The sequence below is a fragment of the Eucyclogobius newberryi genome, unplaced genomic scaffold (genome assembly GCF_026437365.1).
Source record: "Eucyclogobius newberryi isolate DKJ021-1_F unplaced genomic scaffold, fEucNew1.0.hap1 SCAF_12, whole genome shotgun sequence".
NCBI lineage: Eukaryota > Metazoa > Chordata > Actinopteri > Gobiiformes > Gobiidae > Eucyclogobius > Eucyclogobius newberryi.
The window spans coordinates 10,276,994-10,292,326 of record NW_027315746.1 but is presented as its reverse complement, the minus strand read 5'-3'; the positions used below and the strand labels follow the sequence as shown (position 1 = coordinate 10,292,326).

Below are 15,333 nucleotides of genomic sequence, written 5' to 3'. Positions count from 1 at the left end.
ATCCGAGCATCTTGTCAAGCCTGTTGTCTCGCGCACGCTATCTCCCCGACCAGGTGTTACCACTGTAGCCATGGCGATGGGAGAAAGCACGACACAAACACGCCGCTATGCACACGCGCGCGAAGACGGAGCCGCACCTGCACGCAACCGACCGTCGCCGCAGCCGCGCAGCCATAACAACAACACTTAACGCCTTCAGTGGGGATCAGACCCGAGTCGAGGGGAGAGGCCAACATCTGTGATTGAAGTGCATCGATTCTGTCCAAGCAGAGGGCGCCGCCGCATAAAAGGAGAAAAATCAAGCGCGTTCCGAGATGAGACGCGTTATCGATGAATGAGAGCGTCATCAGAGGAAAGAGCGGAGTACCTGAACTACATTGATTTGTTTGAATATATGTCGGCCGATGCTGCTGTCGAGAGCGACGCTTGGATGACCCAGATGCAAAGAATTCATTCACATAAGAAAATAAAAACGTTAGAACTTTCCTGTAGGTATTGTGACTCTACGCCAATGATGCAAACGTTAAAAAAAAGAGTTGATATACAATAGGGCTGGCACTAACGATTATTTTAGCACTTTAACGATACTTTGAGTTTGAGTGTAAATTTATGGTTAAACATTCATTTACGCTGCGCTGTACCTGTGATAAGTTGTATTTCAAAACACACCTCGCCCCACGTTTGTCCAATCGTAACTCAAAACCACTGCGCAAACAAGTGAACCAGAGCCAAACCGATGATTTACGCAGCTTTAACGCGTTTACCTGGCGGAAGAGGACGACTGTGGGGAAGGATCATAATTTAGGTTTTCTACAACTTCAAGTGGACTTCAAGTGGCCACATCTTTAAGCAAAACGCACCCCACGCTGGATTTTAACCACATTTAATCATGATCGCACAAGGACTGCGGCTTGTAAGCTTGGATCATATCAGCCGTGTTTTCAACTTTGGGATTTATAACGGAGCACAACAAGAATGGGTGTAGGACTCCCCAGGTAGAAACTATCCGTACTTGAGCAAGAACAACAACAAATGTATTAGTGCGCCGGTTTTATTAAGTTTAATTTGTTGGCGGCGCAGCAATAGCCATCGCCATTACACTTCATTTGCAACAACTCGACTCGTCATTTCAGCGTTACTCGAGGACACGTTTCGTCCCCGCTCCGCACCTCCACTGTTTATCTGCTGTTTATACAAGAGTACTTGGAACAGAACGCGTGTAATGGACGCAATGACCTTTGAAATAATACACTTTTTAGTCTGGCCGGGGCGGGGCGGGGGGGATCGCGTTTAGCCCCGCTTCCTTCTCCGACCGGCAGATAATCAATAACAGTCATCCAATTCCTCCACAACTCCTTCATTTCCCCCATCCGCCCTTACCCAGTTTTATCATGTCCCCGCTTCTCTATTTATCTGCCCCCCCATCCCTCCCTCTCGCTCTCCCTCCGTTCCTCCAATCTGATATCATACTTCCACCGTCGCCGCGGTGATGTACGGCCGCTGCCACATCTGCACCGGCCTGGTTATTTATGTCCAGTTAGTCCATAACCGTGAACTTGGGTTCCCCCCCCGCCCCAAACCCAAGGGTGGTCTTGTGAATTGGTTATGCGCGCTGACCGGGTCACCTTGCGGGACGGGCGTCGCTGCACGGAACGGCATCCTCCATTAAGCTCCGGCGCCACCGCGGCTGTAGGCGTTCGAGCAAAGATTATGGCTCACTCCTGCTCGTCTTAGCACGCGGTCCGACTAACGTGGGTTTGATTGAGGACCCTCGAGAGCACGGTTTGTGGTTTCCCCCCGCCTTCTGTGTTTTAATAAGACGGAGTATGAAGGAAGGAAAAAAAGCTCAAGGCGTATGGTAAATATCTTTAGTGACGCGACGTGGCTAATGGGACGGCGTATTCCTCGAGGTGCTTCGAGACGCGGCCAAAAATCGGGAGCGCGTGACGGTTAATAAAACTGCCCGACCAAGAGAAAAAGGGGGGAAGCATTGCGGACGTTTGTCAAAGAAATTAATTGATCCTCTGTACGCAATTCCAATTAATCATGGCTCGGGCTTTATTGTGACATGTTTGGTGTAATTATGTCGAGATGGCGATGGTTGTGATGGCGAGAGGCACGAAGCTGTGGAGAAATGTGACAGGTTTTCTTAATTAAATCTTCGGCGACTGCGATGCACTGGCAGCTCTGTCCTCAGCGACGCATCATGCACAATACGCTTCTGTGAGGCGCCATGACAACCCCCGGCTTTGATTAGGTTCGCTCGGACATGGAAGGGGGAAAGATGCAGTTTCGGCCGCGTTAGCAACTCCTGGTTTATCAAATCCTTGTTCAACTCCAGGATTAAGTTCAGATGTCAATCCTGATTCTAGATTATGTTTGTTTAGAACTAGAATTAATGGTGATTATGCTACAATGCGATCATTTGTATTAGCTCATATATTATTAGCCTTAACTTGGACTCATTTTGGTGACAGCTTGGTCCTCGTTAAGTCCTGGTGTCGCCTTCTTCTATAAAGGAACCTTGACCTCAATTTAGATTTTGCCAAAGAACATAGTAGTCCGTCATTCTGCATTCTTGACAAGTAATAACTCTGTCTGTGTGTGAATGAAAGGTCAGGATGTGATCTGGGCTGGTTTGAAGCCTGGTATTTCAGATGGTGAAAAAAGTTTGACATTTGAGACAAAAAGGCAGCGCTTGTACATCGTGTCCATTCGCAAACAATGATTATGCGCTTTTGGTTCAATTATTAACCGTTATTCCCGACTTGTTTTGTCCGGAATGTAAGACCCTTGCAGCCCAAAGCAGGACAACAACAAATACGCGGAAGAACAAATCAATTTCAGTCAACTTTAGTGCAAAGTATAGAGACAGTAAACAACCTGAGGAAATAAAGTTATATCAAGTCTAGAGCTGATTGCAGCCAACACATGCGAACACTTTTATAGCTGAGTAATCACTTTGACTGTGGAAAAGAACACTGGAAGTGAAAATGGAAGGACTAACCAACAATTATTGACTATATTAAACGGTGGTATATTGAAGCTGATGTTAGACAGTTTCAATAGAATTCCAGCACCGTAAACAGTCTCGTTGCACACGTCGGATTAAGACATATTTAAACAAGACCAAACAGTAAAACATACTTGCACTATCTAAAAGAATGTGTCTACACGTCTCGCATCACTAGTGCCCAATATAACAAAGAAAACAAACGCCAAGAGCAAAGAATAAAAAGCCTGGCTCAAATCCTAGCTTGAAGCAGTCGACATGGGACGCAAATAGAAGGAGACATTTCTACACGGGGTTAGGGGCGATGTGAGGCAGGATCTCGGGTCAAGTGGCGCCCCCCGGCTTTCGCTACACCCTGGGTCAGGCCCGAGACTGCCCCACTGAGAGGGGAGAGGGTCAGGATGATGGAGCGGTCGTCGTGAGCCCCGTGACACGCTGTCGTCCATCCACAGCTTGAACGTGCATAATACCGGGCAAGCGAGCGCGGCATAAACATGATAAAGCTGTAGATAAATGTGACTAATGACATTTAAAAGGAAGGCTAAGGTGAGCAGGTTAATCAGATGTCAAATAGAAAGTCATAGTAGTTTTAAACTGAGTTGAATACTGTATTTTCTGGAGTATAAGTCGCACTGGAGTATAAGTCGCACCAGCCAAAAAATGCATAATAGAGAAGAAAACACATATATAAGTTGCACTGGAGTATGAAATGTGGTTGCAAGTGTGAAAATAACAAATAATATCACATATAAGTCTCTCCAGAGTATAAGTATAAGTATAAGTACAAGTATATAAGTATAAATATAAGTCGCACCCCGGCCAAAACAATGAAAAAAGGTGCGACTTATAGTCCGAAAAATAGGGTATTTAAAGTTAACCTTGGTAGACCTAATAAAATATCACTTTTGAGAACAAATGTATGATCATATACACAGTATAAATTGGGGTATTATTGAATTCTTGTTTCCATCTCAAACTACACATTATGTATTTGATTGCAAGTATTTTCTATGGCCACATATACTGCACTGTAGGAGTATTAAATATGGAAATGGGTGCTGACATTGAGTTTGAATCTACCATTAAATTGCTACTTGCAGTTGATGATATTGGTTATGAAAAAGTACATTTCTACATTTAGCTACACGTTTGGGACCGGTTAACATATCAAAACTAGCCTCGACTATTGCAATCATCATGCGTTTAGCTGGGTATTCGCGTAATATTTCAAATACAAGCTCATTCCGAACCTGAAGTGATATTAGGTGGGAAAATGGAGAAGTCATTACTTGAAGAGGAGGGCCGGATCTCAAGTGCAGGAGCAGAAGCAAAGAGTCTGTAAATTGCTGTAACTGTGGCTAAAATTCCCAAATGTTCCTCCAGTGGAATGGATTTGTGAAGCTGCGTGAAATGTGGACTTTAATGTACTTATTCACACATTTCTGTCAGTAAATATCACATTAAAGTCGATTTTATTGGTGGTATTTCTCATTTAAAAGCGAGGCACCAGCCCTACAATGCCTTCGTTTTCATAATTTACTGACAAAGTGAATATGTGCAAGTGCATGTTCCACACTATCACCCAAAGCATTAGCGTCTAAGACAACTTCATTTTACGGCTGTGTTTCTATTAGCCCAAACTGAAAGAGATAAATGTGGAGTGTCCCCCGGATTGAAGGCAGGGAAAATCCCCACTCAGAGTTAAACGTCTTAGCCGAGAATAACCGTGACGCGCATCGATTAGTGGGTGGTTCTGTGCCCGCGGGCGTCGGACCGCGGCGGTAAAAGGAAGCGATTGACTCACAACTGACTCTTCAAATACAAATCAACAGCTATTAGTAGTTTGGTTTTTTTAGGGGTCTTAGAACATTCTACCACTGTCAATTCTACAGCAATTACAATCACCACTACAAGTACTATGAAGAAGCGGGAGATGTGTACAAAAAGGAATATTACGAATGAAAATATCAGCCAAGAATTCAACAGAAAAGTGCTAAAACATGCCTTTAAATGACCAATACATTAAATATTAAACTGTTTAACATCATTTACAATCAACATTGACAATACATTTGATCTTTTGATAGATTTCCATGCAACTACTATACGTGGGTTTCAGAATGATGAGGAATTAGGACCGTTGCCATAGCGATGAACTATTTAAAAGATAATATTCCATAAATTGAAGGGGGGGAAAAGTCTGTCTACATCTGCCTCATCCATGCGATATTTAGTTTTTAATTAATATCTATTTGTAATCGCCTTCCGGGCAGTGGGCCGACGCAAACCGTACGACCGGTTGTGGCAGGTTTGTTCATTTTCACACGACCAAAGCTTGTTCATGTCGGAGTCAGACTTGAGCGATCGAACGCGGTGTGCGGCCCGCAGTCCACGCTCGATCAAACCCTCATCGATAACCTCATTGGTCACGCGCCGGCAAACACGTTAAATCTCTAATTGAATAATGAAAGCGCCGGCGATGCCGTTTGTGACACATTCAGCGCGCGTCGATGAGCGAGTGTCGTCCGCGCGGCGCTAACCGACGCGCCACGCGCCCCGTCACGTCTCCAATAACCTCCCGCGAGCGTGACTTTTCCCCATCCATCGCGGTTTTCCCGGCCAATCGTGGGGCCGGCTCGAGCTCCGGCAGGTGCACGCTGTCGAAAATCTGATGCAAACGAACGCACGGCGGTCGCCAGACACAACGATCGAGCGTAATAGGCCGCTGTGGCGTCTACGGGGCGGTCGTATTAGCATGATAACTGTGACTGTGTAAAAATGTGACGTGATGAATTATTTATGGCGAGGCGGGTATCGAACAGCAGTCCAGCTCGGGCCCCCGTCTTCAGCGTTTCATGTTGAATGGACAAAAAGCGTAGGAACTTTGAAAGGCATTTAAAGTTACACGGTAAGCTGGCATTTAGCCTCATTACGTGCCACTGAACGTGCGAGACTGTCGGATTAGAAGTGGCAAAGCGTAAACACGGCCCCAAATTCATCTGCAGCTTAACACGGAGACATCTGGAGTGAGACTAAACACTGGTCGCGCTTTACTTTGCGGCGCAGCGGGGCCACGGCGCGGTAATGTAAGACGAAAATGGCACGCGCCGCCTTGATAAGTGCATTCTGCGTTCTTGGTTCCATTATATTTTGTCGATACTGACGAGGGCGGCGGAATATATCACAGTTGAATCAAAATTGCAATTTGGAGATGATGCGATTACCAAAATGGCAAATGCTGCAATTATTTAGTAAATAGAATGTCATCTGCAAAGAATAAAATGTGGTCTTTATAGAGAAAAGTCCTGTGTCTGTAGTTTAGACGGCAACAAACAATCTCAAATGTTAATGTGTCCCGTTTTTATGAGTAATTACCACGTAGTTCACCGTATTTCCATCCGTTACCGTGCTCTTACCGCTCTGTAAAGTGCCACTGATTTCATGCCACGGCAACATTCGTGCTTCATTTTTAAGATTCACAAAATGCAGAAGTAACACTAGTGTAACGGAATGTACAATTCTTTGAACAACGGATAAACTGTTGAAGTGCACTTGAAAAATTATGACGTTCTCACACGTACACGGAACATTTTCTATTCACCGGGACAAAAAAAACACAAAAAAAGTCGGTGAAATAAAATGTAATTCTGGGGAAAGGGAACAGAACAAGCTCGTTTGACGCCCTGTGCAAAGTCACACCGACACAAGACATGGCAGACTGCACTAATGAGACCCATTCAATCTGCATTTTCCCCCTCCACGTTCATCTAGAGAACGTGTTGTTTGAAAAGTGGATGGTTCTGATTTGCTTTCTTTATCAGCACAAATGGACTTACACCATTACGTTAACGCCTCTCAAAGTGGATCAATTAGAGCAATGTAAACCCACTTTTGACTGATTAAAACGGGCCGCAGATGGAGGAGCGCGAGCCAAGCGCCGTAATGACGAATGAGAGGGACTTCACCACCTGAGAACAAACAAGCGCCGCTTTACGTCGCTGGTCATGCCGTCGATTCTCACAATCATGATTTTTGACTCAATTTCAGCAGTTTTATTGGACGAATAAGATGGTGTTATTTTTGTGTTGACATAATTGCGGAACTTGTGTTATTATTGTAAAAGGTTATGTGCACTTAAAGCTGGGGCATCAAAGTGCTTTTTAAACTACCGTATTTTCTGGACTATAAGTCACACTGGAGTATAAGTCGCACCAGCCAAAAAATGCATACTAGAGAAGAAAAAAACATGTATAAGTCGCACTGGAGTATGAAATGCAGTTGCAAGTGTGAAAATAACAAATAATCACATATAAGTCGCTCCAGAGTATCGTTTTGGATCGTTTTGGCCGCTTTAGAACAGCTTTTTCAGACAGAAAAGTGAAGCAGGGTGGACCACCTTTGCACAGCCAATCAGCAATCACCCCAAAGCGTCACGATGCACATACATAAATAGTTTTCTAATTAGATATATACAGTGTGCAGTGGTTTAACTTTTGCAATGCAATTTCACTTAAAGTTTGACCTTTTCAAACATCAAAAGACAGTCCAAATAGTGACTTGCTTTTCACGTTTTTTTGTAAGTATTTAGGGTTTCTTCCACTCAACTTCCTGTTTGTTCATTCGAATTACAACCACGTTTACTTCAGCCTGTTTAGCTTTACTATAAAGCCTTGCACACAAAAATCAGTGACCTCTCGCTCTACTTCGCCCTCTCAGACGTTGCATAATTAATAGCGCCTTCTTGTTTTTGTAACTAGTTGACCCGAGTGTGTGTGTGTGTGTGCGTCGCCCGTCCTCCTCGGCGTGTCCCTTCAGGCCGTAAGCGTGATGAACAGTGACAGTGCGCTGCATACCAGACATCGCAGACACGGCTTGCCAAATGCATAATGTAATTGATGGACAAGTGCGGATGATAAAATACTGCCTCAAAGCAACATGCACTCCATCCAGATGTCGAAAATCTAATATCGATGCCCGTCTTGTGTCAGGCTAAAATCATGGTCATTGTCAATCTGGGAACAATTCGGGAGGTAATTCAAAATGAGGGAGGCTATATTTCTAAAGTAGCGCTGGCAGCTTCCACTTTTATTATTGTGTTTACGGGGACTGGTTGGGTCTGGATTCCTCGGAGCGTTGCTTAAATAGTTTTTGAGAGTCTGGCCCTGGCGACGGCGAGATTCATCTGCGAGATCGGGATGTCTCCATTCAGGGCTTAATCTAATGAAAGGAAATGTCATGTTTACTCTAAGTGGTCGGTCGATTGTGGAGTAACGCTATGTCCACGTGTGCGCGGGGATTTCAGGTTGCAAGGAGTGCTTTAGTCCGTTTACAGTTTATACATGTGGACATCTGAAACAGAGGCAAACGTGCTCAATGGACAGTTCGTCTTGTTTTACATTTAGTGCACCGTCTGCCGCCCGGTTGTAGTCGCGGAAATGTCAATGCATCGCCCTGAAAGTGCCGCAGTGTGGCATTAAACCGATCGAGCTTCGAGGAAACATGCAGCTAACATCGCCGGGCAAAGTTACAGGTCAGATCTGTGGCAAGGCGGCCGCACGAACAGTAAGAATACATGGTGTTTTTGTTTTTTTACCTATAAATTGCGACTGTCAGTGATATATTTTTGTATTCATAAGCTAAACTATTATTTCTATCGTAAATATGCATTCAAAAAAGACCAAATAAAGGTTGAATTATGGTGACTGAAGCCTTTTAGATGGAGAAGATTTATGAATAACGTTTATACTTATGAGCATCGAAAATGTAGAATCCGTATATAACATTTCTAGTTGATAGAGAAGTTGTTTTTTTGGGATATGTTTTGCAGTCCAGATAACTATTACGGTTTTCAAAATAAAACCAGGAAGTCAATAGTCAACTGATGATTATTCCCTACAAAAAAACACACACTTGTAACTGAATAAATACAAGATGTCGACGTTTAATGTCGTCAATCAAAGCAACAGATCCAAGTTACAAAAAAGTCACATGGTGCACATTTCAAACTAAAACATAACAACAAACTGGACCAAACAGTTGACGCAGACTGCTGTTTCTCTTGTGTAACCGTAGAGTAACCTTGGGTCCGCCGCCTCCCCCGCCGCCCTTACACCTTCACCATGTAAACATACCATATTAAACATACTGTATTAAACGCCACGGGGGGTGCGTGGTCCCTCCCCCCACGACACCGGCGTACTCGTATGCGCAGATTAAAAACAGGCGGAGAGTGAGTTTACGCTGCCATACTGTGCGAATCCTTGGGAGAGGGCGCGCAGGCAGCAACACCGTGCAAGTGTCAGGCTCGCATGATGTACGAGGCCGGGCCCAGAGCCAGCAGATGGCGGCGAAATTAAATCTGTGACACACACGCACACACACGGGCGCGACACGGGAGGGTACAGTGGTCCGCACCTGTACGACGCCCGTGTGTGTGGAGCCCCTGCAGCATGACAAACACGGGCCGCGCCTTGAAGGGAAAAAAACAAACCAGCCGCGCCGTCGTTTAACCGTCATTTCCAACCACAACAACTGTCAACGGCCGAGCGGAGGGGGATCGTGCGCTCCAAAAGCCTGTACGACACACGACCAGAGGCGATGTGTGTTCAGCCTTTTACAAATCACCTGGTTTTAGTGGGATTTTCAGACAAACACTGAATCGTTTTGCTACCACTGTTTTGTTTGCGGTGTTTAATACATCGCATCTCCTCAAATATGTGACCAGCTTTATGAGATCAAGCTTTATGAATGGTAAAGTAAAGCGAATGGGACCTTAACAGTCAGATTAATAACATTTTATAATTATGTTTACTTTTTTGGCAGCGTAATTGAGTTAAAATGACCTAATTAGGCTTCATAATTCTCATAAATATTATATTTTTCAGTTCAATTATCGATTTACATCCTTGGTTGTCATAATGCATTCATAATTGGAAGGTTTTACTGTGTTTGCGGAGTCACTAGACACTAAATACAAGATAATAATTAGCAACAGTTAACGTCTCTCCAAGCAGACGGTCACGAGCGGTAAAAAACATACCGCCGTGTCAACCAGACTTTCTTCACATAAATATTCATCGTAAACTCCCAAGACAAAGCAGTGCAGTTGCAGACAATATACTCTTAATAAGGTGTAATAATAATATTTGCACATGATTGTCTCCAGCTCATTGTTGTACTTCCTCTATCATCCAATGGTTTACATGGCTCGGAAATGCATTTGCCAAATTTCCATTAATTGAAAGGCTTAACTATAACTTAGCACCATGACAACCTTCTTTCATGTATTGTACAGTACATCATTTACAAGTACACGTAGTGGCGTCTCATTCGACCAAATCTTACTATTAGTTGCCTAAAATTGGGATTCAGCAGAAAGGACAAAACGGAGCGAGTTAACCACAGTTTTAAGAGTTACAGGACAGTTTAATCTGTTTTTCCACATCCCTGTATACGCTCGTCTTTGCATCATCCTAAATATTTTGAGACCTTTAGCATACACCTTGCAAACGCTCCCTTTTAGTCGACAAATCAGTGAATGTTTTAAAGCTATAGCTCTTTAAATGTCCTTAAAAAACCCGACACCATTTGAGAATCCCAGCCTCGGAACAGCGTAAACTCTCCTTCGCCTTCTGGTTACACCACGCACTTTCTCCTGGTCATTGTGCCCGATTTGAATAGTGCAAAGCAGAAGCGGGATTAAGTTGTCGGAGGAGCCGGCGCTGCTATTAAATCATCCCGATGTGGCCGCTGCGTTCATTTATCTTGCTTGGGAAGAGGTGCAATGAGATTTGGCCGCCGTTTATCCAGTCAGGTTCTGTTGTCTGCAACCGCCCGGCTCCTGAGATATTCATTAGTGGCATTGTGTCGCGGTTATTTTCTGCCTCTGCGCAGGGGACGGGAATGCGCGCCGAGCAAATGAAAGGGGCCCTTTTCTAAAGCGATGAGGCGGATATCTGTTTGCCGCTAGCACACGCAGGGGCTAGCGCGGCCAACCTGGGATCCCGCGTCCGATCCCGCCGCGTTGCTGCTTACGCCGAGCAGGCGGATACTGCGTAAACAATGCGGCCCGGACGATTACCGACATCTATTATGGCAAAGTAGCTCTGGCAATTAAGTTTAAATCGGATGCATTTCCCACCCAGCAAGTTATATGTCCAACCTACGACTGGATTTCAACTATTTATTGATAATATCACTACGACACTAACAATAACTACTTCTACTACCACCAACTAGTGCTATTAATACTACTAACAAAGGCACCATCTGGAGAACCACTTATACTTACAATACTACAGCTAATACCTTCACTACTAACAAAGGCACCATCTGGAGAACCACTTATACTTACAATACTACAGCTAATACCTTCACTACTAACAAAGGCACCATCTGGAGAACCACTTATACTTACAATACTACAGCTAATACCTTCACTACTGGTTTTACTAAAGTATTATTATAGCACTAGCTCATTCATTTCTTCTGCTACTCCTATAAAGTTATTACCATACTATTACTATTACTGCTGCTACTACTACGGTCGCTTAGGGTTGCCAAAAGATACTTATTTGAGCAAGTATTGATGCTGGAAATACATCAAAAAGGCCAGAATTGGACCTTTTTGAACAGTTTTGGAACGATCTTGAGCTTTATCAGAACTAAGTAACAAAGAAATGGTGCTGAACATTACTTTTCATCACCATTGTGGTATTAACGTTGGTATAGAGCCTGGAGCCTTTTCCTTAGTGTCAAAATTGAGTTTAAAATTTTAGCCGTGACAATACTAAATATCAGGGTTGTCAACAACACTGATGTATCAGAAAATATTTGACAAATTTGAACATTTCTTGAATCCTTTTATAATGGCCTTGATCTATAAAAGAACACGGTATAATATTAAAGACGGTGGCATGAAATATATATTCTATTGTCTGTGAAAGAGCGCTTGAAATGTGTCGAGAACGCGGGAAAATGAAGGCTCAGAATAATACACGTTTCACCTTGAAGTTCAGAGTTACTTCAGAGCATCTTTAACCTCAAGACAAAGGGCTTTTCCACAGACTTCTAACCTCTACCACAAATCTAATCCTTTCCTCCTCTGAATCAGTGCATATTTCTAATCTGACCTTTCCCTAAAAAAGAAAAAGAAACCACACTCGTCTCAGAGCTGCGTGTTGAAAACGAGTTGCCGGGGAGGTTATGAAAAGGGTGCGCGTCTGGCCTGAAACCTTTCACAGATTCAGAGTTCCTGTAATGATGGGGCTTTTGATCTGCTACCATTAGATAACATTCCTCCTTTCTAGAGACCTGTCCGCCGCCGTCTCCCCAAGGACGAGACAATGTATTCAGCCCCGGTGGGAGAAGAAGAGTCACACAGTCTGTAGCCTAGTTTTTGCATTCACATAATATACTTTGAACAATCTTATCGGGTCGCAGACATTTGGAGATAGGTTTGTTCTGCTCCTGCTTTATATTTGCGAGGGATGTGCACCTCGTCTCCCAGTCTGTCCGAGAGTCATTTTACTCACACTTGTTCTACAGCCGTGTTTGTGCATGAAAATACAAGGTGAACTAAGTATTTCACAGTTATAACATCTACTGTGTCATATTTGTACTCAAAATGAATCTTCCATCTTAGATTTTGTTTGAATTTATCTAGAATTTCCTTCCTGAACAGCTTATAACTGAACTAGGAATTAAACAAATGAATATTTAAGTAGTCGACCAGTCAGCAATTATTTTTTTGAATAGCTAAATCATAATTTATATTTCACATTGAGATTTTTTTTCTTCACCGAATAAAAGTTTTAATCTGGTGACTGAAGACTTCTAGATGGAGAATATTTACAAATGAGGTATGATTAATTAAAATTGGACAGGGTTTATTATTTTTGACATTTTGAATTTATAATGTCACTGTCTTTGTTATTAAAAAAAAGAGGGTATTTTTGCACATGCTTTTTAGTATTAATCCAGTAAATTATTAAATTTATCAAAATAAAGTCTCAACTAGTCACAATCATTTCAATAAATGCTAAATATTTACCACTATCAAGTAGTGACAATAGTAACTATCACTAGTCAAGTAGCAAATGAAGCGTGAATCCTGGACTGTGTACTTTGTGGGATGTAGGGTCATTGTAGTTCAATAGGGGGGGAAAAGCATGTACCCCTTAATCAAGTCTGGCCAGTACATTTTTAGCATTGCGAGATAGGGCAGGAACACATTCAAACACAGTAGTCAGAATGAATAAAGAAACCCACCATCTTATATCATTCATTTTGCTCTTTTTACCGTAAAAGGCAGAAACGCCGGCGTGTTTACACAGCGATACGCCACTCCACTGGCATGTTTGTATTGAATCTCAGCGTGATTTGCTCCTACAAGAAAAATATGGATTATTATAATTCTTCCACAGTCTTGGCTGCTGATAAGCCTCTCCCTGGGCCCGCGAGTGCAGACGAGCTGATAGAGCCAATTAAAACACTGTGTCTTTGACGGCGTTGCTCAAGGCTCGCGCGTCGAAACGCAAGACTTTGGAGCCAAACTGTCAGTGCTATGACGGCGCCGCCGCCGTTACGCCTCATCAGCTCTGACATGGTCCGGACACAGCCGGACTCTCTATCCGGCTTCACATTTTACATGCTCATGGAATGTTAACGGCGATGCGGGGGATGTGAAAGATGGCCCAGGCTCCTGAAAGTGGCGGCGGACAGGGCGTAAAAATGAGCTGGTGAGCCAATATGTCTTTTCCCGGGCCCGGACTAGTTCATTTCATACATCAGCGGGTCATGCACCATTTACCTGGACGTTTAGTGAGGCGGGCGGGGCGCAAACAGGGCTGGTCAAGGTCAGAGGAAGCGTTGTTAGACCAGTAATGAGTCATTGTTCCCTCTGTGGTCATCTGCCCGAGTGCAGAGAAAAGGGCTGGACTGGAGCTACTGGTACAAACAAGCAGCGGTTTTCAACTTGCTTTAGAAGATGTATATAGTGGTCATACCCTCTAGGTTTTACTAGTCGAGGTTAAGTTATTAACCCAGTGAGTCCCTAAACAACTTGATCTCGACACAATTCTAAAAAATCATCAACCGTTTGAAGCATTTGTTGCTTTGCTGCCCCCTGGGAGGCGTCCATGTTTTGGTTTTATCCTCATCTTGAAAAAAAAAAAAATACACAAAAATACACACAGACATGTTTGTTTCTTTTCCAAGTGAATTCGTGGCGGATGCATTTGAAAGCAGACGTAAAGCATCAAACGCACATGTGCAGTCGAGGAACTCACCCTTTACCTACAAAAATCACTTAAATTCCAACAATGGATCTAATTTGAGTCGTTTTAATATCTAATTGTTTGTGTGAGGGCGCGAACGTCAAAGGTGTCGAGAGATTTGTGTCTAGTTACAAGAGAATTTAGCCTGAAATTAGATTAAAAATTGGAAAATAAATTGCTGTGAAATTAGCAACGAGTTAGAGGCACGCTGAAACAAGTCAAATAACCTGTCGACAGAGTGAATAAATCTCCTTTTTTCACAATTTGATTAGCTGCATGAACAATTAAACTGACCTACAAATGGCACGGATGGACTCTATGGAATCTATAGTATGAGAATGAACTTTAGACTTTCCAAACAGCCTCTTGAGCAGACCTGCCCCTCACTTAAAGAGATCAAACAAACAGGAGTTAAGGTTAAACATTGAGGAAGTTTAAGGAGGACAGCAGCCATATCTCTTTCACCTCCTCCACCTCCTCCACCTCCTCCTCCACCTCCTCCTCCACCTCATATCCCTGGAGTTCTGACTTTTGACATTATTATCATACTTTGGCCATTAAAAACAGCGGCACGGACAGAAAAGCGAGCTCCGAGTAGCAGACGTAAGGCGGCCGTGGGGCTGTGTGAAGGTCTCAGTGGTCTGACCTCAAAAGCCGTGAGAACAACCGCAAACAAAGAGTTTACAGCGTGACACAGTTACATGAAGACATGGACACCCGTGGGTGCGCGCGGGTTTAAAAGCCAGACTTTGACTTCAGCGGCGGTGAAAAGATGTCTACAAAAGGTGGATTCGACATCGGGAAGTCAAGTACATGTGTCTCGTACATGTGTTTGGGGGTTTGGAGCCAGAGGAGACGAAAGCTTTGGATTACTCGTGGAGAGTGGGACCAGCAACAGGAGGTTTACTCTAGTTTAGCATTTGTTTATTCATGGAAACAACTAAAAATGCCAAATAATGCATGTGTTAGCTGCTTTGTAAAGGTCCATTATGTAACCTTTCTGTTGGGTGGTTCTGTCTTCAATGTATTTATAGATTCCTGTTA

General features: G+C 43.5%; 2 protein-coding genes across 15 annotated transcripts in view; both read right to left on the bottom strand.

The window, feature by feature from the left end:
* Positions 1-10,173, bottom strand: part of ccl25a (chemokine (C-C motif) ligand 25a) — a 248,417-nt gene extending 238,244 nt beyond the window's left edge. Inside the window, exon 1 of the mRNA XM_072440759.1 lies at positions 10,165-10,173. The gene's annotated coding sequence lies outside the window, so the exon portion shown is untranslated. The remainder of the gene's footprint in view (positions 1-10,164) is intronic.
* Positions 1-15,333, bottom strand: part of LOC140356045 (receptor-type tyrosine-protein phosphatase F-like) — a 308,485-nt gene that overhangs the window by 140,424 nt on the left and 152,728 nt on the right. The gene's annotated exons all lie outside the window — the stretch shown is intronic.